Below are 27,099 nucleotides of genomic sequence, written 5' to 3' on the forward strand. Positions count from 1 at the left end.
TGGACACTCATGTAGTTGATTCTGTGAATTTATCCTTCTTTGTGATATGATAGAAGGAAGTTCTCGAATCTCCCTTTTCTCTATATGTATGCACCTCAGCTGCTGCCATCAGTGGACATGTGTGCAAGATGATATTGGAGACTGTGGTGCTTGAATTGGGTAGAATGCTGGACAGCTGACTCTGCACTTCATTTTAACGTTAAGCCTCTCTGATTCTACTTGTGCCAGAATGTCAGGAAAAGTGTGTTGTTTATGCGCAATCCTGTGAAATGTTTATTAAGCACTTTTGGAAATACCATGCAGTATTGCTTTTATACTTCAAGTTCTTAGTTGTGGTTCGTTCTATCTTAGATACCAGTGTTTGTTAGTCCCCAAAAGTCCTCCTGGGTTGAAATGGGCTGAATTGGAAAGAAATATTATAAGCAGATAAGGTAGGGGGTCTATGGAGAAAGAAAACCAGGCATGGCTTTCTGGCCATAAGAGAACACCTATTCATTTAGTACAAGCCATTTTGTGTGATCTAAGCCTGGCCAGAGTGCTTGCCCTTGAACAGGTCTCAGTAATTAAGGATCTTAAGGGAAAACAAGAATGCTGACTGTTATCTGGCAAGAGAAGTAGCACTAGTAATAATGTATCAGTTGTAAAGACTTCCAGTTCTGTTTCCATGGTAGGGATTAGCCTGAAGCACTCAAGCACCAGGTCAAAGGGAACCTAAGGGATGATGGCCTTGACCTTTTCTGATCCTCCGGATTTCAATCAACTAAAGCCTGGGCTCTGCCTACCTCCCAAGTCCTTTCATGAATATCCATGTACCCTTAGCTTCAAACTTCCCCAGTTTTGCTGTTTGGGGAGACACTGCTTTGGGAAAGATCCCTGGTGTTCTACTTACTTGCTGCAAGTAACAAATCCTTCCTTCTCTCACTCTTTGTCTTGGTTGTGTCTTTTGGCTCGACACCCACCAAGAGGCGAACCTAGTTTTTCGGGTAACAATATGAGGCTGACTATTCTCTAGCTGAGATTTTATGTAATTAGATGCATAATCCTTTGGTTGTTAAAACCAGGGCTTCCAAGGGCTAGTTATAGGGAACATAGCTCATCAGAGATAACCTGCGAAGACACCGTGCAGTGTGTTTTTTATCACACATGTGACAGCTCTTCTCCCTGCAGTCTGTCTCTCCATAACTGTTCTTCAGGATTTGTTGCCTGGGGGCTTATGGGAAAAATGACTCCTAATAGAAATACTATTCTATTTGATTCACAGTATTCTTTCAGAGGATTTAATGATAAATCTGTTCCCATTACAAGAGTAAAGTTAAATGTATTCCCAGATTTAGATAAAACACGCAGAAATAATTTACAGGGAGAAAACTGCTGAATAAAGAAGAAAAATGAATGGAGTCATGTTTTGATCTATGGAGAGCATTGAGAAAGGATTTCATTCGGGTGGGGTGAGTTGATCCTTCCTCTTCTCGGTAGGGAATCCTGAGTGCACAGACTGCTCCCAGGTGAGCAGGAAAACAGATGACTTTGGTCAGGAAATGCCAAGGGTGTAGTTTCACTTAGAATCTACTTTCCTAGGCAGCCTGTCTGCACTTACACATATGAGGGTCCACACACTTCTGAACATCGGAAGTTGATTTCTTGTCTTTTATTTGTGACGTGTGCTGATTTCAAGTTCTCTTTTGTGTTTGGTGTGAACTCTACAGACACATACATATATGCACGTGCGTGATTTGTGGGGTTTGAATCATCACTTATAGAAATGTGCAAGATTAGATCTACACATTTTCTTCACCTTTCCTTTGTTTTGATTTTTTAAAATTTAATTTAATTTTATATTGGAGTATAGCTGATTTACAATATTGTGTTAGTTTCAGTTGTACAGCAAAGTGATTCAGTTATACATATACATGTATCCGTTCTTTTACAGATTCTTTTCCCATATAGATTATGACAGAATGTTGAGTAGAGTTCCCTGTGCTATACAGTAGGTCCTTGTTGATTATCTGTCATCTTTCTTACATAAAAGAGCAAAGGGCTGTGGAAACAGGTCACAGAATGCAGCGGACTGCCCCTGACCTGCAGGGATTTAGCTTGGAGGCCTTGGCGGTCCGGTTAGGCATCCTTTCTCCTCTGAGCCTGGAGCTCTAGCATCAGCCTACCTGATCCAGCGCCCTGTGGATGAGCATGGTGTTAAGTACTTGACATTCATTTTCTCCTGTAACCCTTGGATCAGTTCTCTGCTGGTAAGACTTCTATTATCTTATGAAACAGACAACGAAGCTGAGGATCACAGATGCTGAGCAGCTGCCGGGGGTCTCACGGGTGGGTACCAACTCCCAGGGCAGCTCTGGGGCTGGTACGTGGAATGCTCAGCAGTTTCCATCCCTTTGTGGGGGTTTCAGACCTGTAATTTCATAATGGCTCTATGACTGGCTATCATCACCGTTCTACAAACAAGAAAAGTGAAGCACAAAGCCACGAAGTCTCCAGCGAAAGAAGGCAGATGGAAAGGGGTCAAACCAGGAGTCACATCAGCTGTCTGCTAGCAAGTCCCTGCTTTGGGCCCTGCTTTGCCTGGTCTCTTCAAGCCTCCTCACCTGGGGCTGCCCTTGTCTTGGAAGATCATGTAACAGCCCCAGTGCTGTCCAGTGGTCAATGCTGTGCACTGCACAAGGACATCTGCCTGCAAATCTCAATCCCTCGTGGGCTGTTTCATCTCTGACTTGGAAAATCCATCCTGAATGTCTGCTCAAGTAATTTACCAGCATTGTCCTTTTTGGTTTTAATTGACATCAATTATTGAGGCGCCTTCTAACCCATTTTAAATGGATTTCCCATGAACAACTGAATAGAGTTTTCACAGGTGACAACTTTTCTGTTTCAGAGACCTGAGGGCCAGTGAGAAGGGGTTTCAGAGCTCAGCTGACCTGGTCCAAGTCTGGCTTGCTTTGTGACACATCCATTAAACTCTCTGAGGTTAGTCTGTCTATCCATTAAATGGGCAGAGTAACATTTACTTCAAAGGAATGCTGTGACCATTTATTTAGATTACACACACACACACACAGACTGTCTGTTGTATAGGCTTTAAAAAATATTAGACACTTAATGTAAATCATTAATTTATATTTGCTTTAAAAATGAGAAATACCATATTCAGGTTCTGGGACATGTATTAGGCACTAGGAAAATGTCTGACTAATAAATGAAGGTCACTCTACCGCTTGTGGCTTTTTTCAAGGTTCTAAATGCACCCTCCGAGCAAGCTTTGCTCAGTGTTTCCCGGGACTGCTGATTGATGGGGTGGGTGGGAAGAGTTCCTGATTCCCAGGGGCCCTGAGTAGGAGTGGAGAAAGCTGGAAAGTTGGGATCAGAATCTACATATTTGGGTCAAATTCTACTTGTAAATTCTGTGGCCTTGCCAAGCTATTTACATTTTCTATTCCTGTTTTTGTTTTTTACCCAGGTTGCAGAATAGAAATAATAAAAACAGCTTTTCTGCTTTGTTCTCAGGCATACAATGCCCTACTCAAGGTTAAAGTTACTTTCATATTCTGATCACTTTGGATGGTGCAAGCATGCGTGGACACTGTTCCTAAGTCTCAGCACATTTGTCATGAGTCTGGTCACAGTTTTAGGAGAGTATTGATCCTAGTGATGCCATGCTCATACCTCCTTCATTTACATCTGCTGGCAGCCTCTTTAGGAAGTAGAGGAGGCCATGTGACTTACCTCAAGGTCATGGATCTTGAAATCCTTCTTCCTCCATGGGCCATCAGGCCTCTATCTGTATACTCTGAAACAATTTATCTATTTATCTGCCTATCTATCCATTTATTTATCTATCCATTTATTTATTTATTTAAGATGCCTTTTCTATTCCATCATTTTTCAATATGAACTTTTGGGTAATTGTATTAAAGAATTTGAATGGAAAGGAATACACATACAGTATATAGAAGTTGATTCAAAACTCTTCATTCTTCAATTAAGTGTATTCAGTTTACCTACTTAACATAAGGTCACTTCCCTGATGATATTTGGAGTAAGATTCCTTCTCCCAGGATGTCAGTTTTTAGTTTTATATATCTGCTGACCACAATTCTCAAATCTCCAAGTAGGAATATACATAATAAAATGCTGACATTATAGTAGAAGTCGGGTCGGTGTTTTAATTAATTATTTTTAAATTTTAATTTTTTCCAGCTTTCTTGAGATGTATTTTGACACATAACACTGTATATATAACCGTATATATTTCGAAATGATTACCATAATAAGGTTCTTTAGGTTTTTATTTTTAAATATGAATCATTAAATGAGTTGGGAAAACAAAAGCAGTCTTTTTTACAACAGTTCTCAGTACATGTAAATATTTTCTTCAAACTGGGTTAGTTACTTGTCCTAACTTCTTTTCAACCAAAAAAAAAGAAACTCACCTTTTTCCTAGCATCGGTGTTAATGCTCAAGCATCATCAGCGTGGTGAAGCTCGGTCTCAGACTGAAGTCCACTGAACTGCTCAGCTGTTCAGAGTGGGAAACCTGCCGGTGAAGGAGCTAGGACCGCGGATTCGGATTCGGCTTCGGAGCGAGCGCAGGTTGAAGACCTTCACCGACTTGACTCGCACTTCCTCCCGCCACCGCCAGGAGCGCCCGGGACGCGTGGAGCTCGCAGCGCGGCGGGAGCGGGTGGGGGTGGGGGTGGGGGTGGGGGTGTGGCTGCAGGTTGGGGCTCCCGCCCCGCCGGCTGCGCGGGTTCGCCGAGCCCGGAGGAGGGAGCGCTAGCTACCCCGAGCGGGAGGGAGCTTGCAGACTCCGGCTCAGAGCAGCTGTCTGGACACCTTGGGTTTTGGGGTGGGGAGCCCCGGCGACTGTGAACATGGACTCCGCCGCGGGAGCCTGTCTCAGGATGCTCTTTCTTTTGTCTGCCCAGCCCTGGAGTACATTAGCAGCAGGGAATACTTGTGAGTACAGCAAATCTTTTAAAACTTATACTGACAACTGAGAATTCGTGTTTTTTAAAAAAATAATTGAATTTTACAAATGGAATCACTGGTCTGCTTCTGAAAATGAGGCATTTAAAAAACATCGCAAAGTCCCAACGCTTGGATAGGATGGTTTACAATGGTTTTTCCACTTGTCAAGTCTGTAATACACAAAGCCTGTTTTTGACTTGTCTGTGAGCTGAAATTTGTCTGTGTGCTGTTGTTTTGAATATTCATTGAGAAAGCTCAAGTTCTAGTAAAACCTAAAATTAGCATGAGAATATTGAGGCAGAGAGAGACCTGAGAGAATAGCAGGAGATGAGGAGAGAAGAGCATGCCAATATGTCATTTATTTCTTTTTACCATGAATACATTTTGCAGGATTTATGTCAGAAAGGAAATCGTTGGCCGACCTGGCCGGGTCCTGCATTAGCGTAGATGTTTGCAGTTGGCGCCCTGCGGAATCGGGTACCAAGAACTCGGGCGCTGCAGCGGCGGGTAGGCTCCGCAGCAGAGCCCAGGCGGCAAAGCTGGTTAGTCCCCAGAATTACGAGAAGGAGAGACCCCTCAGAATTAGAAGGCTTTTGCTTAAAGGAAAAACATAACCTGCCATTCAGGTTCATTTGCAAGTGCACATGCTTGTATATTGTGATGTGCTGTGTTTCTCATTTTGTTGGTTCAGTGAAGATGTATTAACCTCTCAGTTCTGGACTGGCAATGTGAGTCTGATCTAAAGATGCAGGCCAAATTGATTCAGCCGACCTCAAGGCATTTTAATCTGGAAATCGGAAAAAGTTTTCGAAGTGTTATTCAGATTGAAATTTCCATCATAGCGCTTTTCTTTCCTTGAGCGATTGGAAGAAAGCCCCCTTAGTCCTACATCCACACCCCATCCCCCTCAAGAATTTTTTTTAAATCAGGTTGTAGGGAGTAAGGCAAGCTATTATGCATTTCAAGAAAGTGCTAGTAGGCATGTTAGAAACCAAACTTGCTGCTGGGTATCCAGTTTTATCTGGGGGTGGGGTGGGCTGGGGAACTCCGCCCTTACCAGGAAGTTTGTGCTAAAGTGAAAAGCATATTGTACAAATAGTTACCCTTCCAGCACTCATCCATATATGCCCCGAGGCTGTGATAAGTTTGTGTTGTCATCATTTAGTATCAGCTCATTTAATGCCATATTATATGAGTCACTCCTGAAAATGAGCCTTAGTCTCCTTTAAGAAAATACTGCCCCCTGTTTCAGACAGAATTTTAATTTAGCTTTGGGCACAATTTCCATGAATTAATTAAAATGGAGGCATTTACATGAAATCCTTAGGTCCTGCAGTAAAGCATTTATCACTTTGCTAAGAAATTAAAAATGTAGTACTAAATGAATTGCTAGTATAAAAGAATTGTAGAATAATTTAACATAGTACACTGAGGTGCAATTAAAAAGTCACCAGAGGTCACTCTTACTTAAAGGAAACATGGCTTCAAAAATCCTTCCCTTATAAGAGAAGCAGAGTGCTGTGCTGCCTTTCTTGTCTCCTTAGTTGTGATTACAGGATATTGCAAGATCAGTTATTTTGATATTTCTTTGTTTTCTGTTTGTATTTTATTCCCTGAAATCCACAGAGGTATCATGTTCTTCATACTGAGCATCTTTTTTAAGAGTCACATGCTCTGAGGTGCTCCATGTCTGAATATCCAGGCAGATAGCCTTTTCTGAATTGAATATATCTCTAAGCTCAGTTCGTCTGGGTCTCTGGCTGACTCTTCAAATGTCAATGCTAGTTTTCACTTTTCAGCCTCTGTTTTATTTAGATGTGCTTAGTACTCTGATTAAAAGTTCAGTAAGTTAAAAGTACCGATGTAAATTTGCATGGCTAAGAACATTTTAGATACTATAGAGTCCTTGATCACCGCAAAGATGGCTACTATAGTTGTTCAAGTGTCAAGTATATATTTAAATGTCTTTGCAGACTTAAAGATTCATAGAGGGTACACAAACTGTGTTTGATAATTGCTTGCTAATCTCATTTGACAGTATCCTTTGTAGCAGTAGAAGTAATGGTGAATGAATCTTATTATAGTCTAGATTAGCTAATTTGACCAATTGGATTTTTCCTTAACTCTCGAATATTTGGGAGGTGTTTGTTTGTATGTGTAGATGTATATACAAGCAAGGTATTTCAAACCCATATTTGAAATTTGTTACTACATAAATCAAGGTAGAGGGTTCTTTTAGTCCTGTCCCATCATTTGAGAAATTCCGAAGAGGAGTTTGCCAGCAGGATGGGATTTAGGCTACCAACAAGAAATCACGAACACCAGCATTTGCTCAAGTCTTTTGATCGCTAACCTTTTATTCCTAAGAAGTGTTTTAAGAACTCAAGTAATCTTTTCAGACAAGACTTTAAAACTAACAAAAATGAAATATTCTTAAGCCCTGATAAAATAATGAGAACTGTATGTAAATTTTTAAAAAGGTAAAGATCTTCTCCCCAAAAGGATACAGTGACATTTTTCCTCTATTTACAACTGGTTCTCAGTAGTAAATTAGTGAGACGGGGGTGGGGGGTGGTGGGGGGGGTGTCAACCTGGGTGAGGTTCTGGCATAAGACATACTCTCATACAGGACTTGGTTGAAACATTTGACATCTCAGAAATTATCCATGTTTTGACATGAATCTTTATAATTAATGGGAAATTTTAAGTCAGGAGGAGTCTACACAGGGCGAGAGTAATGTTTCTAAATAGCCAAAAACATGGGCTTTTTTTTTTTTTTTCTCTTATTCTCTGTCTTTTTGAAGATAAAACAAGTTGAATGGACAGCATCCTCTAGGACCTGATATTTAAAAATTGTGCATCTCTACTTGGTCTGCCTTCTAGAACTCTTTGTATTTAGTCAAGATGAAAGTGTTATTCTAATGGAGTTATCCTCTTAAATGGAATGCAAGAGGAAAGTTAGAATATAGATTCCAAGTTAGAGCCCTGTTTTCCAGAAGTTGTTGTGCAGACAGTGGTTGGTTTGCTCACTTCCTACCGTGAGCCACAAGTGGAAGAGGGCAGTAGCTCTCTGTTTTAGGATTATCCCTGTGAATCTACTATTTGTTTATGAACTTTCAGATCTTTTTGGGAGGGGGAGGAAGAAGAGATATAATCTGAATAAGAAAATGTCAGTGTTTTGATTGCATATTTAGTATTGTAAATCTGTCTCCTGGATCGCATGTCACTTTGAGGAGTAATGTTCACTCTTTCCCGATTAGGGAACAACACAATTGGAAGTTAATTTACAGCTGAATTATTTTCCCCATATAAGTAAAGTACCAGCTATAGCTAGTAGCTGCTGTCCTCCCTAACTCTACTCCCCAGTGAAAAGAAAAAGGACTGAAGTCTCTGAAAAGGACTGAAGCCAGTGTTAGACATTTCAGCCGCTGTTGATGGTGATTATTTGACGTAAATGATGATATTTATAGATCCAGGGGTTCAATTTAGTGAGTGTTACACACTCATCCGCACCTTGTTAAATCTCAGTACTTGTAATTTTCTCTAGAAGTCTTCTTTTGTTTCCTTCCCCTGTCAAAAGTGCCCTTCTTGTTGTGAGAATAAAAGATGTATTTCTGGCCCACTACAGGTGGGGCACACAACTTGAATCACTGTTCTAGGAGTGGTAATCAGGATTTGTTTTTATCCAACAATGTCTCCTCCCTGTTATGTCCTGCATATGTATGAGAGGTCTCTGCCCTTGGTTGGGGGAGCAGATCAAGCCCATTTTGTTGGCCAGCATGGGAGACAAACATGTGCTCTTCATGTAATACCTAGTGCTTGATCTAGGCAAATATATTAGCACCTCAATTTGAAGATTTGTATCAGATTTGAATCCTTTCTTCACTGGAGCAATGGCTCCTTATGTGCTAAAGTGTTACTGTATCATCTTTAATGAAAGTTTATTAATATGATCCTCTAATAGATATTATCACACAATATTATTCTTTTAAAAGAAAAATAACATAACACAGTATAATAGTGAGACACTTGTTGTATAAATTATCCTAACCCAATAACATGATTAACCTTAAGAATTTGGTATAAAAATACAGGAATTGCAGAATGGAGGAACTGAACATAATGCTACAACTGCTAAGAAATATAAAATCGTGAGAATTGATTTAAGTGAATGTCTAATAGTGTGTTTATCAAATGTCTCTTCTCAAGGGTATTGTTTGTCAGAACTCCTGTCATTTCAATGGGCACAGATTCTTTGTAATTATTTGCTAAGTGTCATCAACATATTCTATTGCTATGTGAGCACAGTCACTCTCAAGTAATGCCATGTGTGCTAAGACAATACAGTCCATAAAGAAGTTTTCACCTTGGGTAATATGGACTAAAATCCTGCTACTGTTTTAATTGGTGCAGGCTTCTTTTTGTCTCAATAGTGTGCTTAGTGGTTTTCTAGAGTGAGTCGAATCCTCCAAGTTAATCAGGATTATCCCTGTGAATCTACTGTTTCTTTATGAATTTTCAGATCTTTGGGGAGGAAGAAGAGATATAATCTGAATAAGAAAATGTCAGTATTTTGGTTGATATTTAGATTGAATTACTTATGTCTACCTATTTCTGAAAGGCATTAGACCGTATGTAATATGTTCCTTGGTTTAGGGAGGGAGCCTATCAGAGGATGTGCCCCTGGAGCAGGTGAATGGGGAATCCATTCGTGATTCAGTGAAACATGTTGGGGAAAATGAGCATAGAATATGGAGAGAGGTATTTAGTAAGCACTGGAGCTTGGACTTGTTGGAAAGAGTCTTCAACAAACTGGTAAACGGACCGTTTTTTTAAAAAAATCATATTTGAATAAACTTCCCAGAAATACTGAGGTCAGAATATTTTTGAAAACTTCGGGAAAACAACAACATTTTTTTCTCCAAAAAAACTTACAAAGTCTATGTGACTATCAACACAGAGTGACAGGCAAGGCTAGAGCTGTGAGGGTCCTGAAGCTTATGCAACTGGGGGACACTCTTTAAGCAAACAAACAAACAAAATGACCCTAAAGACACATTATCAGTGACCCTCCCACGCCTGAAAGCCTGTTCTGGGGAGAAGACTGGAGCTCAAGAATGTCTGCTCCTTTGAGTTGATTTGGAAAAAAAACCCCAAATCATTCAAGAGTACTAAATAAAGGACATATTCACTGACAAAAATCTCAATTAACTGAGCAAATTTGAATTTGAATTTTTCCCTTTAAATCAAAATCAGAATTTGAATATAAAAGTATACTTATAAAAGTATAAAAGAGTTCAAACAATTTGGAATGAATAGATCCAGGGTTGACCTGCAATTCTAATTCTAATCCTGACAAACAAATATGAAATTAACCTCTGGATCTTCTCCCCACTTAACTTTTCAGAGCCTTTAAAGGCTTGGCTTCAACATACAAAGTTCTTCAGAGTAACTTCCAAAGTGTCCCCACTCAATCTGCCTACCTGGGGCCCGTTGCGGTGCTGATTGCTATAGGCTCTGTTGCATCGTATTGAATAACTTTTAAAAACTGAATTATTTATGTCTACCTATTTCTGAGAGGCAGGAAGCCACAGGTAATACGTTCCTTCAAAATATCATACTTGTTTTTTCCAGTTTGAGTTCTATGGCGTAAGGTTAAAATCTGTGTGCTAATTAAAGTTATACACAACTTGTAAATACTGTAAAAACTAACACAACATTGTAGATCAACTATACTCCAATGTAAAATAAAAAGTTAAAAAAAGAGAGGGTATGATAGAGTGACCTTTTGACATTATGCAGGAACATTGTTTAATAGGCCCACATGATTGTTTAATTACCTAGAAGAATGCACCCATGTCTGACTTGGTCATTTACCATTTGATTGGAGTTTAGACGCTGAAATTGATGATTTCTTTTTTTTTTTTTTTCAGGTACATATGGTAACTACAAAGGTTTTATTGCCCTGTAGGACATTGATCAGTTTTTTTGTAACCTAGCAATCTCATTCTAATGTTCTTCTCTAAATGCCTGTAAATTCCTAGTTTCTCAAAATGCTCTCTTACTGGATTAGTCATTAATGAGTTTATGATTCTTTGGCATGCATTTGTTCTATATTTGTACGTGTTGTGTTTTTAACTTTTTGAAAATAATGCTTTGACATAGAGATTGCACATGTCTGGTAGGTGTACACATAACCTTGTGTGATAATACATGTGCTTAGTTTGAGTGTTGCTTTACAATAAATTTCCTTTCTGGTTCATTAGAAACTTTACTTTTCAATAATAATATAGGGAGTCTGGCTCGCCATAAAAAATAAAAATATTCTCCTTAGTTTCCAGGTAATGGGTATTTTCAGTGTACTGATTTGAAATAGAATTGAAACATAAAGTACTTGCAATTTTGAGTAGTTTAAAGTTAGAAACTATATAATTTTTATTTAAATATATGCCCGTTTAATGGACCAGTTTAAAAAAAAACCTCCCTCCAAGGCTGTTAATCACAAATGAAAAAATGATATATTTTATCTAGGCTATGGCTTTTATTAGGTTTTTACTCGGTAGTACATCAGGAAAAGATACTCATGGAGGATGTGCTAGTTATAGCTAACTCATGGAGAGAAACTTGAAAAAAGTTTGTTTTTGAAACTGGCAAATATGATCCTTTCGGATGAGTCATTTTAGGGATATGGTAAATGGTGTATCAGATATTTAAATTTATGTGTTCCTAAGTTGTATCACCTGTGGTTCCATCTCTGGCCTTAGTGGCTGTCACCTGTGGAGAAGGAATTTTTATGCCACGTGTTCACTGGACCACTGTGGGAGGAAGGGGCTGGTGAACCTTGTTTGGAATCAGTGGCAGTTTCGAGAACCTCAGAAGCCACTGAACGCTGTGGCATAGACCTAGGGTCCCCACATGATCGTTTCAGTAGCATCTCATTACTTGGGGTGTTCGAGACCCAACAGAGGGTTTCTCTGGAGCTTAGGAGCAAGCAGTGACATTGCTGCTTGGATGATGCAGGAGCGACCTGCTGCCTTGAGACATAAGACCAGGTGCCACCTGCAGTTCTCAAGGTTGTCATTAGTTTTTATTTTAACATTTATAAATCCTCAGGCAGCCAAAGAGCTTGATAAAGTTAAGCTAAATACACTCTTCCTCGGAGTGGTGAATTGGTGGGAGAAGTGGCAGAATGAACCATGTGTGTGTACGTATGTTTGTGTGTCTTAAGGGAGGCTGGTTGGGTAGAGAGACCTGCTGAAGGAATTAAAAACCACTGTCAATAGTTGTAAGAGAGGCTCAGATTGGATTAGGTGACGATCCAGTTACGTGGGATTGAGCTATTTCTTACTTGTTACCATGCAGAACGGATATTCTCCACTTTGGATTTCTGAGCATGTGAGCAATCAGGAAATACAAAGACATCTGCCCTGACCCAGTTGAGCCCCAGTTGAAACTATTGCCTTCACGTGTCGGAGGTGTTTTGTGTTCTAGGATATTGCTATGCAGCCACCGTTAGAACCAGCAGCACTTAACCTGCCTCTGAGGCCTTCCCAGGTCCTGGTTCCTGTTAATACAGTTCTAAGGAATGGCTGGTAGGATTTTGATTTAAAGGCGAGTAGATATAATAAAGGGAATCTGATTAGCATGCGAAAATAATTCAGTAATTTGATTCAGGTCAAAGAAAGTAATTTTAATATAAACTTCTATTATGGAAGAAAATATTTTAAGAACTGTTAACTATTTTAATGTCTCAGATTTGGCTGATGTAAGAAAAATAATATGTTTCTATAGACATCTGTTCAAATGTTTGGAGATTATCAAAATTAAGGATTTGTCATATAGCTTTACGTTTGCTGTGTCTTTGATGATTAGAAACTTGAGAATAAGGACATTGCTATACACTAAAAGTATAATAATACAACATAAAAAGAAAAATATAGCTGTGTAATGTCATCAAGCTGGCTAGCTGCTGTGTGTCTGTGATTCTTAGGCTTCTCTGCAACGTTGTGTTAATTCATGGAAGTTTTCTTTTTTTAATTAATTAATTAATTTTTGGCTGTGTTGGGTCTTCATTGCGGCACTGAGGCTACGGGCTTTCTCTAGTTGCCACCAGCGTGGGTTACTCTTTGTTGTGGTGCGCGGACTTCTCATTGAGGTGCCTTCTCTTGTTTCGGAGCATGGGCTCTAGGCGCAAGGGCTTCAGTAGTTGTGGTGCGTGGGCTTAGTTGCTCCGCGGCATGTGGGATCTTCCTGGACTAGGGATCGAACCCGTGTTCCCTGTATTGGCAGGCGGACTCTTAACCACTGCTCCACCAGGGAAGTCTCGATTCACGGAAGTTCTGATAAGAAAACCTGTGAGCCTCGACATTTCAGAGCACATCCTTTTCTATGGTGTGAACCATGCCGTCATTGCGAGGGGTTAAAAAAACTGGGGGACTGAAAGAGGATATGTTGACTAGAGTTTAGTTAAGGTATGTATAAGAGAGTTTAAGGGAGCAAACGCCAAATTACTTTTTGCTTTCTTAAAGTGACAAGGAACATTTCTGAAAAATATTTTTTCTGGCATAGAACACAGTAGAATTGACAGATCTCAGAGTCAATTACCTATTAGAGGTAAGTCAAATGATCTATTTTGAACTATGGTACAAGGTTAACAAACATAATATTGATTTTTCCGTTTATAAGAATAAATTTTGGATCATAATTATTTACTATTCTTTTGTCATGATGAACTACTGATCTATTTTAAGAAACCTGAAAACCTGATCTTTGGGAGATTTGCATCGCTATGGACTGATTTCACTTGTTCTTCTTCTAAGTGATAGGATTCATTTGTTGGAAGATAGGCTGCATGTTTGCCTAGGGAAAGTTCCTTTTCCTCATGAATATTGCTGCAAGGTGAAGCAGGAGTGGGGAGATACATCCTGCAGGCTATTGCGCATTTGAGCATGAAAAGGACATATGTTGTATCTTAATCACCATCCCAGTTCCCTACGGATGAGACAGGCTTACCCACCCTCCCAAGGCCTCCTTCCCAACCCCCAGCATCAACATGCCCAGAGCCTTCATGAGCATCTTCTTCCATTTTCTTAGATGGAGGTGATGCCGAATGACTTCCTGGGTTGACTTGCGTGGATTTGGCCAGCCAAAGAGGTGTCCTTCCTCCTTCACTACTTCCTGTGGGATCCATCCCCCTGAGGTCTTCCACTCTTATTCCATTTCCCAGGTGTAAGAGGGACTGAAGTGGGAGGATGGCAGTGAGAATGAGAACGTGACACTGCACACAAAGAACACTTTCAGGACTTAATGGTTGTTTGATTCTATGTGGAGTAATAAGAAATGGGAGTGTGAAGGACTGGGGTATTGGCAAGTGACTTCAACAAAACGGGGAATTGTTGGTTCACATCATTGCATTTCAGGCAAGGTTAGATCCAGATGAGGCTGTGCCATCAGGATCAGCCTCTCTTCATGTTTCCGCTCTGTCTTCCCAGTGTCAGCTTGATGCTCAGGCATGAATCTGCTTGGTAGCTCCATGTCCAAGGTCGACCTTCCTGATCACAGTGGTAGAGAGAATGCTTTCCTCTATTTGGACTTTGGTCCTTATTACCCTGAAGCACTAAGCATGTATTTATTTGTTTATTCCCTCAACTCAAGCTCCAGGAAAGCAGAGACTTCCTCTTTCTTTTTTGTTGTTATTCCTACTTCCTAATCCCCAGAGCACAGGGATGGTCCTGGAAGACAGTGGGTTCTCAATACATATTTGTTGGATAAGTAAAAAGGTGAATGGTTCTCTTTCCCCAAACATCCAGCAAGATCCCCAGATCTGACTTCCACTGTTTTGTCTGTGTTGTGACTGCTCTTATCCAGCTACTGTGACAGGAAAGGTTGGCCCTCATGACCAGTGGTGGAGCCAGGAAGTGATTGCAACTTGATCCTTGACCAGGTGCTTTGACTGCATCACTTTGACAAGAAAGCAAAATGCACAATCCATTTAGGTAATTAGTTTAACATCTATTATGAAAAGCACTAGCTTTCAGGCTCTTACTGGCTTCATAGAACAGATGCTTGGTTACATGTCTCCCTCCTTAATCAGATTTTAAACTTCCTGAAAACAGAATCACGCTTCTTTGTTCCTGCAGTGCTTTGCTGATGGTACTCAGTAAGTACCAAATAAATGGAGAAATTAATCTATTTTAAATATGCTACCTTGAAAGTATATAGAATATCTGCAGAATCCCCCTGTGTATTTTATAATCATTTTTTAGGTGGCCTAATCAAAATGAATTTTTATGTGACTATCCCTGAGCTCTCTACTAGCCAACTGATTTGTTCATGGAAGGATCCATTGGCTGATTTTGAGTGTTTTGTTTTCTTCCAGTAGGAAAATGCCTGACATAACTTCTGACCCAAGGCTTTGATAAAAAGCATGGTGCCTGTTCTAAAAGTTGCTGGGAAGCCCTGAGGGAGAGCTTGAAAAGGCCAGGTGTCAGGGGAACTACCAAAGACCAACAAGCAGCAAAGAGGAGGCCTTCTGGCAGGTATTATTAGGCAAGATGACTGTTATCTAGGGAGATCTTGATCAAGTCTGATCTCAGCAAGGCTCCATATTCAGGAGGAGCCTGAAACAGAGGTGCCTGGGGGCAGTGTGTAATTGGCATTCTCCACAAGCCTGGTTCATAGTGTCTACCTGATACTTGAAGCAGCATCTAATCCAGGTGGGAAAGGCTCACTGCACATCAGGGCAGAGGGCCTGCAGGTGCACAGGTGGCCATTGCACTTCAGTGTAGGTGTCCAGTTGTCTCCTTGACACCCATGAGGCTAAATTCATTTGGGTCACAGCTGCCTCTGGGAGTGCAAACCATGGACTCTGTGTCCAGTAACCTGCAACATCAAGTGGAAGCTCCCATTGTGCTTGCAGACTTGACCCCCTGGTCTAGGGTGAGGCATTTCTGAGTCTGTTTATGGCTGGCCATTATTGTCAACAAAACCTGTTACTATCTTTGAGAAGTTTTATGACTAGCTAGCTCAAAGGCATGACAAAATGCACATGCTATCACTTAAAGACTACCTCTATTTTCAAACAAAGATCGTTCGTATTTTCAGAATTACATAGAAGGGCCCAGTGGAGGTATAGAAATGAAGATGATTCCAGCAGCACTCCTTCAAACAGCATAAAACTATAAAATTCAACAAGATGTACTAACATAATGAGTCACACTTTCAGATAGGCAGTGGAGTGGAGTGGTTATGAAAGGAATGTTTGGATTAGGTTTCTGCTTCCACTGATGAATGCCAGCTGTGTGACCCTGGGTAATGTGCTTATCCTTTCTGTGTCTCAGCTTCCTTGTCTCCAAAAATATAAGTAATAATTATAACCCATCTCATAGACTTGTTATGAAGATTAAATTAATTAATATATATAAATAATGCCTGGAACGTAGTAAGTCCTCAGTGAATTTTAGCCATTACTATTGCTCCTGTTGATCTCAAGTGTAAAATCAGAAATGTGACTTTGGTCCATGACTTTGGGTAGAATAATCAGATAAGCAATTTTAGGGAAAGGCATTTATACTGGGTATTTCCATTATTCAAAGTATTATCACTAATACTGCAAGATTAAGACAATATTACAAAAGAAGAATATTTAAAAATAAGTTTATGTCATAGAATTAGAAACTCTAACAGTACATTGATATGTTTCAGCTTTCTGTAATATTATATCTCTCTAAGCAATAAAGCTTTTCAGATTAAGCTATTTGGATTAAATTGTCACTAGCAACTTTGACTTCTTTCGGTTTTATATATTTTTCCGTTAGCTGAAAAGGACTCCCCAGATTAAGACAATATGCTGCTGAAACATATACTGCTTGTTATCTGGCTGTTTTTTATGAAGTCTTCTAAGACATATAGTATCTGACCATCAATATGGGTTGTTTGACATTTATGATAGTGAAATGAGTGTTAGTGTCCAAGTCAAACATATTTTGTATGCTTTGGAATGTCATCTCACTTAGAATGGGTATGAAAACTTTGGTGTGGATCCTTGGAAAGAGAGCATTACTGCTTGATTGTGAAAGGTTAGGTTTAGCCCCATCTCTTGAATTTTCTCATGTCCCCTTTTCTTCAGTCATCCCATCACTGACTTATTCAAAGCCTCTAAATCTCTGGCATTTACTGTTGTTGTCTTCATGATTTTCCTGTCTCTACCTCACCTCCTTCTGATCCATTTGCTATCCTGCTGCCAGAATAATCTTTCTAAAGACCACTTACCTGATGATCTTGCTTTTCTGGGTAAAGATTTTCGAATCTTCCCTCACATCACACACACACACACACACACACACACACACACACACACACACACACATTTATTCCTTGAAAGGTCCCTTCCCTTCACTTACTGTTCCTAGTCCCTCCTTTAACTGAACCTAAACTACAACCACCATCTAGCTACACTGGCATTCTTCCATCAGGACTTTCAGTTACCCCTCCCTCTACTTCTGGCACTTTCTCTCCATGTCTTGTCTTCCTGTTGAATATAGTCATCTAGGCTCTTACAGATCCATTTCCAGGAAACATATGCTCACAATAAAAATAAAAACATAAAATGCAAGAGGAAGAATCATCAGAAATAATAAACTACAGAATTAGACCAAAATAAATGTATATATTGAAATAGATTTAGGATATAAAATTTATTTTATATGTATAAAGAAATAAAAGATTAGAAGAATGAAAAGAATAAGGGACTATCAAAATGATCAAGTAGAATTGAAAAAGAGTAGTATTGAGAAATGAAAAATGTAATCACTGAAATAAAGAATTTAGTGAATGCTGAAACAGCAGATTAGACACAGGTGAAGAGAGACTCAACAAATTAGAAGACACATTTGAAATAAATAACCAGCATGCACCACAGAGATATGAAGAGATGGAAAATATGAAAGCCAGGTTAGGGGATGGGGTAATGCGATTGATTTTTGTATCTGATCTAAGTTCTAGAAGGAAGAGCATGTGGGAAAAAGAAATACTTAAGAGATAATCTATGGGAATTGCCCAGAATTGAAGACAATCACCAATGTTTAGATTCAGGAAACCTCTCAAATCCCTAGTAATACAAAGGAAAATAAATTCCCACCCAAAACAACACTTTATATTGGAACTGTAGAACACCAGAATCAAGAGGTGTTAAAAGCAGATAAAAGATAAGTATAACAAATAAACAAACAAAATCAGAGACAAGAACTGTTAAAGTTCTGAGAGGGAATAATTACCAACCAAGAATTGTAGACTCATTGACTTTCTCTTTCTTTCTCTTTCAAGAATGAAGGTAAGATAAAGCCATTCACAGAAATAGAAAATCAAAGAGCATTTAAGGCCAATTAACCTTCACTAAAGAAGTGTTAATGGATATACTTAGCAAGAAAGAAAATTATTACAGAGGGCAGTTATGAGTACTTATAATCTAGTAGCTAGAAACAAATGGCAGGTCCTCAGGTATAATCACATATTTGAACAGTAATAAAGCTGTTTGTACAACAACATCTTTATGAAGTTGATGGAATTCAAAGGAAGAAGACAAGATAAATCTAAGTGAACAATTGAAAATATAGTTGGAAAAGGCTTACCAGACCTAAAGCATTCTAAGGTCCCTGCATTATTTTGTTTAATTTTAGGCTTTGTTAAATTGTTAAGCAGAATGCAGTGTAAAATTTTAAGGATGACCACTTAAAGAAGAGTAATAAGACATACACATTTCAAACCAGTAGGAAAAATGGAATGGGATGGGGGTAGATTTCAGTCTGTTCAACAGAAAGCAAGAAGAGAGGGGAGGAGAAAATAACTGAGAAAAAGAGACAAATAAGCATAAAATAGAATAAAATGAAGTGATAAGGATATAGAGATTTGAATAAATTATTTCTAACTTTGATTTTAAGGATATATATATATAACAGTTAGAAAATATTATGCAGGCTTTTCAATTACATGTGCAGTATTTACATTTTTACTTAACCATAAAACCAGTTTCAATAAATTTAAAAGAATTAGTAACATAAAAATAAAATTTCTTAAAACTGAAAAGCAATAATGTATCTCACTTACAAAAGCTCATATTGTGCTGAGTTAGATGAATGGAAAACAATAATTAAAAAAAAAATACCTAGAAACATGGTCACATTTTAAACCACCAAAAATAATGATATAAACTTATTTGCTCTAATGGAATGAGAGCTAATTTAACTTCAGCAGAGCTGTAATACAAGAAGCAAAAAGAAATATAGAAATAAGTATAAGTTCTGAAGGAAAATAACTTTTTTACTAGAAACTATTATTTAAACCATCGTAAAACATGAGTGGGGAGGATGAAGAGGGAGACTAAAATCTTGCTAATATTCTTTGAGAAATAAATAGAATTTAACCATGGACATTGTTTAAAAATTGAGATAAAGTATTGCGTTATAAATAGAAGGATGATCAGTAGAAAATAAATTAAATGTGATATTTTGTGTGCTTTTCAAAATCATGAAACTGATTTTCCTCCTCAGAAAAAGTCCTGTTTTCTGTTTCATGTTTTAATATGATTGCATGTTTTTTCATTCATTGTTCTTTCATCTGATAGTGAGAATATTCTTGGTTAAACAGTGAAAGTTTGTTTGTACTTTAGAATAGGTGTATGAGGCTATTTAAGCATGTGGATTTTTTTACCCAATCTATTTTTTTTATAGACTACTGTTGGCTTGTGGAAGCAGACCTGTGAAAACTGTTAAGAATGATGAGTAGCACCACTGGGTGGATTTGGGTGACACAATATAATTCACGTCCTTAACATCTTACTATTATTATACGTAGAAACTTTCACCAATTATTGTTGCTGAGAAATAACTGAAACATTTTCCTGTAAGTGATTAAAATATTTGTCGATTTCTCAGATTTTTAAATAGAATGAAATTGGATCTTATGATGCATTTTCTATAAAAATCTGGAGTTCCTTTTAGGTTAACAGATTTGTATCTTTTATAAACTAATTTTAAGTTCTATAATCTTATACAATGCTTATATGTAGTCTTATGTATAATATACATATAGTCAGGTTTACGAAAGAGAAGACCATTTCCATACCTGGTATAATTCAACAAATTCTGTGAATTTTTAATTTCCACTTGCTGCGGAATTAAAATGTTTCACCTTCTATTTGACATGAGTGCTGTACACCAGCACAGTTTGGAAGTTTTGTACAGAAAGGGAAAAAAACACCCTCTTCAGAAAAATTTTTAAAGAAATGTTTAGTTGTACCTTGTGAAAATAATACCATATAGTTATTTTATCTTTTTTTTTTTTGGGAAATATGGACTTTTTTTTATCATCTTTTTTGGAGTATAATTGCTTTATAATGGTGTGTTAGCTTCTGCTTTATAACAAAGTGAATCAGCTATACGTATACATATATCCTCATATCCCCCATATCTTTCCCTCTTGCGTCTCCCTCCCTCCCACCCTCCCTATCCTACTCCTCTAGGTGGTCACAAAGCACTGAGCTGATCTCCCTGTGCTATGCGGCTGCTTCCCACCAGCTATCGGTTTTACATTTGGTAGTGTATATATGTCCATGCCACTCTCTCACATTGTCCCAGCTTACCCCTCCCCCTCCCCGTATCCTCCAGTCTAGTCTCTAGTCGGTCTGCGTCTTTTTTCCCGTCTTGCCCCTAGGTTCTTCATGAACATTCTTTTTTTTTAAGATTCCATATAAATGTGTTAGCATACGGTATTTGTTTTTCTTTTTCTGACTTACTTCACTCTGTATGACAGACTCTAGGTCCATCCACCTCACTACAAATACCTCAGTTTCGTTTCTTTTTTAGGCTAAGTAATATTCCATTGTATATATGTGCCACATCTTCTTTATCCATTCATCTGTCGATGGACACTTAGGTTGCTTCCATGTCCTGGCTATTGTAAATAGAGCTGCAATGAACATTGTGATACATGACTCTTTTTGAATTATGGTTTTCTCAGGGTATATGTCCAGTAGTGGGATTGCTGGGTCATATGGTAGATCTGTTTTTCGTTTTTTAAGGAACCTCCATACTATTCTCCGTAGTGGCTGTATCAATTTATATTGCAAGAGTGTTCCCTTTTCTCCACACCCTCTCCAGCATTTATTGTTTGTAGATTTTTTTATGATGGCCATTCTGACTGGTGTGAGATGATATCTCATTGTAGTTTTGATTTGCATTTCTCTAATGATTAATGATGTTGAGCATTCTTTCATGTGTTTGTTGGCCATCTGTATATCTTCTTTGGAGAAATGTCTGTTTAGGTCTTCTGCCGATTTTTGGATTGGGTTGTTTGTTTTTTTGATATTGAGCTGCATGAACTGCTTGTAAAATGTGGAGATTAATCCTTTGTCAGTTGCTTCATTTGCAAATACTTTCTCCCATTCTGAGGGTTGTCTTTTCGTCTTGCTTATGGTTTCCTTTGCTGTGCAAAAGCTTTTATGTTTCATTAGGTCCCACTTGTTTATTTTTGTTTTATTTCCATTTCTCTAGGAGGTGGGTCAAAAGGGATCTTGCTGTGATTTATGTCATAGAGTGTTCTGCCTATGTTTTCCTCTAAGAGTTTGATAGTGTCTGGCCTTACATTTAGGTCTTTAATCCATTTTGAGTTTACTTTTGTGTATGGTGTTAGGGAGTGTTCTAATTTCATTCTTTTCCACGTAGCTGTCCAGTTTTCCCGGCACCACTTATTGAAGAGGCTGTCTTTTCTCTATTGTATATTCTTGCCACCTTTATCAAAAATAAGGTGACCATATGTGCTTGGGTTTATCTCTAGGCTTTCTATCCTGTTCCATTGATCTATATTTCTGTTTTTGTGCCAGTACCATACTGTCTTGATTACTGTAGCTTTGTAGTATAGTCTGAAGTCAGGGAGCATGATTCCTCTACCTCCGTTTTTCTTTCTCGAGATTGCTTTGGCTATTTGGGGTCTTTTGTGTTTCCATACAAATTGTGAAAATTTTTGTTCTACATCTGTGAAAAATGCCAGTGGTAGTTTGATAGGGATTGCATTGAATCTGTAGACTGCTTTGGGTAGTATAATCATTTTCACAATGTTGAGTCTTCCAATCCAAGAGCATAGTATATCTCTCCATCTATTTGTATCATCTTTAATTTCTTTCAACAGTGTCTTATAGTTTTCTGCATATAGGTCTTTTGTCTCCCTAGGTAGGTTTATTGCTAGGTATTTTATTCTTTTTGTTGCAGTGGTAAATGGGAGTGTTTCCTTAATTTCTTTTTCAGATTTTTCCTCATTAGTGTATAGGAATGCAAGAGATTTCTGTGCATTAATTTTGTATTGTGCTACTTTACCAAATTCATTGAATAGCTCTAGTTTTCTGGGAGCATCTTTAGGATTCTCTATGTATAGTATCATGTTACCTGCAAACAGGGACAGCTTTACTTATTCTTTTCCGATTCGGATTCGTTTTATTTCTTTTTCTTCTCTGATTGCTCTGGCTGTAACTTCCAAAGCTATGTTGAATAATAGTGGTGAGAGTGGGCACCCTTGTCTTGTTCCTGATCTTAGAGGGAATGGTTTCAGTTTTTCATCATTGAGAAAGATGTTGGCTGTGGGTTTGTCATATATGACCTTTATTATGTTGAGGTAGGTTCCCTCTATGCCTACTTTCTGGAGGGTTTTTAATCATAAATGGGTGTTGAATTTTGTTGAAAGCTTTTTCTGCATCTATTGAGATGATTATATGGTTTTTATCCTTCAATTTGTTAGTATGGTGTATCACATTGTTTGATTTGCGTATATTGAAGAATCCTTTCATTCCTGGGATTAACCCCACTTGATCGTGGTTTATGATCCTTTTAATGTGCTGTTGGATTCTGTTTGCTAGTATTTTGTTGAGGATTTTTGCATCTATGTTCATCAGTGATATTGGCCTGTAGTTTTCTTTCTTTGTGACATCGTTGTCTCCTTTTGGTATCAGGATGATGGTGGCCTCGTAGAATGAGTTTGGGAGTGTTCCTCCCTCTGCTATATTTTGGAAGAGTTTTAGAAGGATAGGTGTTAGCTCTTCTCTAAATGTTTGATGGAATTCCCCTGTGAAGCCATCTGGTCCTGGGCTTTTGTTTGTTGGAAGATTTATAATCACAGTGTCAATTTCAATGCTTGTGTTTGGTTTGTTTATATCTTCTATTTCTTCCTGGTTCAGCCTTGGAAGGTTGTGCTTTAATAAGAGTTTGTCCATTTCTTCCAGGTTGTCCATTTTATTGGCATAGAGTTGCTTGCAGTAATCTCTCATGATCCTTTGTATTTCTGCATTGTCAGTTGTTACTTCTCCTTTTTCATTTCTAATTCTGTTGGTTTGAGTCTTCTCCCTTTTTTTCTTGATGAGTCTGGCTAATGGTTTATCAATTTTGTTTATCTTCTCAAAGAGCCAGCTTTTAGTTTTATTGATCTTTGCTATTGTTTCCTTCATTTCTTTTTCATTTATTTCTGATCTGATCTTTATGATTTCTTTCCTTCTGCTAACTTTGGGGTTTTTTTTGTTTTTCTTTCTGTAATTGCTTTAGGTGTAAGGTTAGGTTTTTTATTTGAGATGTTTCTTGTTTCTTGAGGTAGCATTGTATTGCTATAAACTTCCCTCTAGGACTGCTTTTGCTGCATCCCATAGGTTTTTGGTGATTGTGTTTTCATTGTCATTTGTTTCTAGGTATTTTTTGATTTCTTCCTTGATTTCTTCAGTGATCTCTTGGTTATTAAGTTGTGTATTGTTTAGCTTCCATGTGTTTGTATTTCTTACAGATTTTTTCCTGTAATTGATATCTAGTCTCATAGCGTTGTGGTCGGAAAAGATACTTGATGTGATTTCAATTTTCTCTAAATTTACTGAGGCTTGATTTGTGACCCAAGATATGATCTATCCTGGAGAATGTTCCATGAACACTTGAGAAGAAAGTGTATTCTGTTGTGTTTGGATGGAATGTCCTATAAATATCAATTAAGTCCATCTTGTTTAGTGTATCATTTAAAGCTTGTGTTTCCTTATTTATTTTCATTTTGGATGGTCTGTCCGTTGGTGAAAGAGGGGTGTTAAAGTCCACTACTATGATTGTGTTACTGTTGATTTCCCCTTTTATGGCTGTTAGCATTTGCCTTATGTATTGAGGTGCTCCTATGTTGGGTGCATAAATATTTACAATTTTTATATCTTTTTCTTGGATTGATTCCTTGATCATTATGTAGTGTCCTTCTTTGTCTCTTGTAATAGTCTTTGTTTTCACGTCCAAATAGTTATTTTATCTTTATATATGTATCTAATGAGATACCTGAGAATGCACTGCTTTATTCAATAGTAATCTAATTTTTTATTTACTTGTTAAATATGTGCGTGCACGCATGCGTGTTCATGCGCACACACACACACACACTTCCTAAAATGATTGGGTTTTCTACTCTTGTAACAGCAGTGGCCTGTATTTTTGAATAAGCATGAACAATTAAACATAATTATTGTTTTATGGAAATTTTTTGGTCAGAGACCCAAGTTTTCAGTGAACTGTTGCTATTAATAATTAAATAATTTTTAGGTAAACATTACATTAAACAGCAATGCTATATTATAATAGTGTACCTCAGTAGATTAAACCTGAAAATATTTACCAGGAATTAATTGTTTTAAAACTTTAGGTGTCACTTGGATCCAACTTCTAAAATATAAAATTTTCCTTTTTCCCCTATATATTTTGTGTATATTCTTGGAACTCTACAAAGAAGTTACTGTCTTGTTTTTTTTCCCCTCTGGCAAAATGAGAAAAGCGGTATTTTATGGAGGGATCATTAACTGGTACTTGTGCTTTGAATGGATTGATTGTACTTGCTGCCTTTAGCTATGAACATCTTTTTGACAACTGTCCCCTGTTGAATATCTTGGAGAAAAGAAGGAAGAGAGGAAAGGAGGAAGACAAGGAAGAAGGAGAGGGTGGGAGGAGGAGAGATGGATGGACAAAAGGAAAGTATTTCCAAATTGCAAGACAGCGTATGAATGGAGTTTTATCCTAGTTAGACAAGCTTTTTGAAACTCCCAGTTGATTATTTAAAGCACCAAATACACATTTCTTTGCAATAATGTGTATTCTCTTTTCTCATTCTACCACAAAGCAGTGAATCTTTAGCTTTGGAATATGTTGGTTATTTTATTTTAAATTTTTTCCAATGAAAATGCCCAAATTACCAAACATAGTGTAAAAATTTCTTGTGTAACTTAAATCTTGTCCTAAAATTTTAACAATTGTTATAGTATTTATGGATCAAATATTATAGTATAGGTGTTATTTTTTTGTTAAATTTTGTAAGTTTTTAAAGTTACATGGACTTGTAGAAGAAGCACTCCTGTAAATATAAAGGAACATCTAACCCTTTCATGTTCATCACAGGTTTTTAAAAAATTTGTGCAGCAGTTTTTAACTCTTCTACAATCATATAATACAGAAAGAAATACATAATTTTGTCTCCAATTTTTAGTGGAGAAAATTGAAGGATAAAAAAAATCTCTAAAGTTTCAAAATAAATTATTCACTCAAAAAATATTTATTAGGGGGCTTCCCTGGTGGCGCAGTGGTTGAGAATCTGCCTGCCAATGCAGGGGACACGGGTTCGAGCCCTGGTCTGGGAGGATCCCACATGCCGCGGAGCAACAAAGCCTGTGAGCCACAACTACTGAGCCTGCGCGTCTGGAGCCTGTGCTCCGCAACAAGAGAGGCCACGATAGTGAGAGGCCTGTGCACCGCGATGAAGAGTGGTCCCCGCTTGCCGCAACTAGAGAAAGCCCTCGCATGGAAACGAAGACCCAAAACAGCCAAAAATAAATTAAACAAAAAAAAAAATTTATTAGGTCCTTGCTCCATGAAGCAACTTATATAGCAGCAACATTTGTAGAAGAAAATTATGTGATTTTGGCAATTACAGTAATTTGGTAATTCACGTGAACAATGTATGAACAGAAAAATATAAAATTGCACACTTTTTTATTGAGTAAATTTGACTTGTAACATTGCATATGTTTAAGGTATACAGTATGTTACTTTGATACATTTGTATATTGTTAATGTGATTGCTGAAGTAATATCACATTATATAATTATAATACACATGATCACGTTATATAATTATAGTACAGTATTACTGTCTATTTATTATACTGTTCATTAGATCTTCGTGGCTCATTTACCAATTCTTACAAGTTTGTACCCTTAAAGACCATCCCTCTTGTCCCTGTCCCTGGTAACCACCGTTTTATTCTGTTTTTCACAGGTTTAACTTTTAGATTTCACATGTAAGTGACATCATACAGTACTTGTCTTTCTCTATCTGACTTACTCTCTTAGCATAATGTTGTAGCAAATGGGAGGATCTCTTCCTTTCTCATGGCTGAATAACGTTCCACGGTGTATGTATACCACATATTTTTTTACCCATTCATCCACTGATGGTCTTTTGGGTTGTTTCCGTATCTTGGGTATTGTGAGTAATGCTGTGATAAACATGGGAGTGCGTATATCTCGTCAAAATCCTATTTTCATTTTCTTTGGTTGTATACCCAGAAGTGGAATACCTGGAATATACGATAGATCTACTTTTAATTTTTTGAGGAGCTTCCATCTTGCTTTCTATAGTTGTTAGGCTAATTTACATTCCCACATCCTCACCAGCATCTGTTGGTCCTTGTCTTCTTGATGATAGCCATTCTCACAGGTGTGAGGTAATGTTTCACTGTGATTTTGATTTGCAGTCCACTTAGGATTAGTGATGTTGAGCATCTTTTCATGTGTCTCTTGGCCATTTTGATGTCCTTTTCGGAGAAATGACTATTTACTTCTTCTTCCCATCTTTTAACCAGATTGTTTTTTGTTATTGAGTCGACTGAGTTCCTTATATATTTTGGATATTAATCACTTATTCGATAAATGGTTTGCAAAATTTTTCTCCCATTCTGTAGGGTGTCTTTTCATTTTGTTAATTAAGTTATTCTTTTGATGTGCAGAAGCTCTTGAGTTTGATGTAGTCCCATGTTTTGATTATTTTCTTTTATTGTTTGTTATTTTGGCATCAT

At 37.8% G+C, this 27,099-nt stretch overlaps 1 protein-coding gene across 6 annotated transcripts in view; it reads left to right on the plus strand.

The window, feature by feature from the left end:
• Window positions 1-2,570: 2,570 nt before the first annotated feature.
• Window positions 2,571-27,099, plus strand: part of LOC309664386 (low-density lipoprotein receptor-related protein 12-like) — a 135,318-nt gene continuing 110,789 nt past the window's right edge. For 3 of the 6 annotated variants that reach the window (XM_082469658.1, XM_082469662.1, XM_082469660.1), the window contains exon 1: window positions 4,725-4,967. The gene's annotated coding sequence lies outside the window, so the exon portion shown is untranslated. Of the gene's footprint in view, window positions 2,980-4,724; window positions 4,968-27,099 lie in introns of those variants that run through there. The other 3 variants (XM_082469659.1, XM_082469663.1, XM_082469661.1) reach the window with 2 other exon arrangements.

The sequence above is a fragment of the Balaenoptera physalus genome, assembly GCF_965194825.1.
Source record: "Balaenoptera physalus genome assembly, chromosome: 7".
Classification (NCBI taxonomy): domain Eukaryota; kingdom Metazoa; phylum Chordata; class Mammalia; order Artiodactyla; family Balaenopteridae; genus Balaenoptera; species Balaenoptera physalus.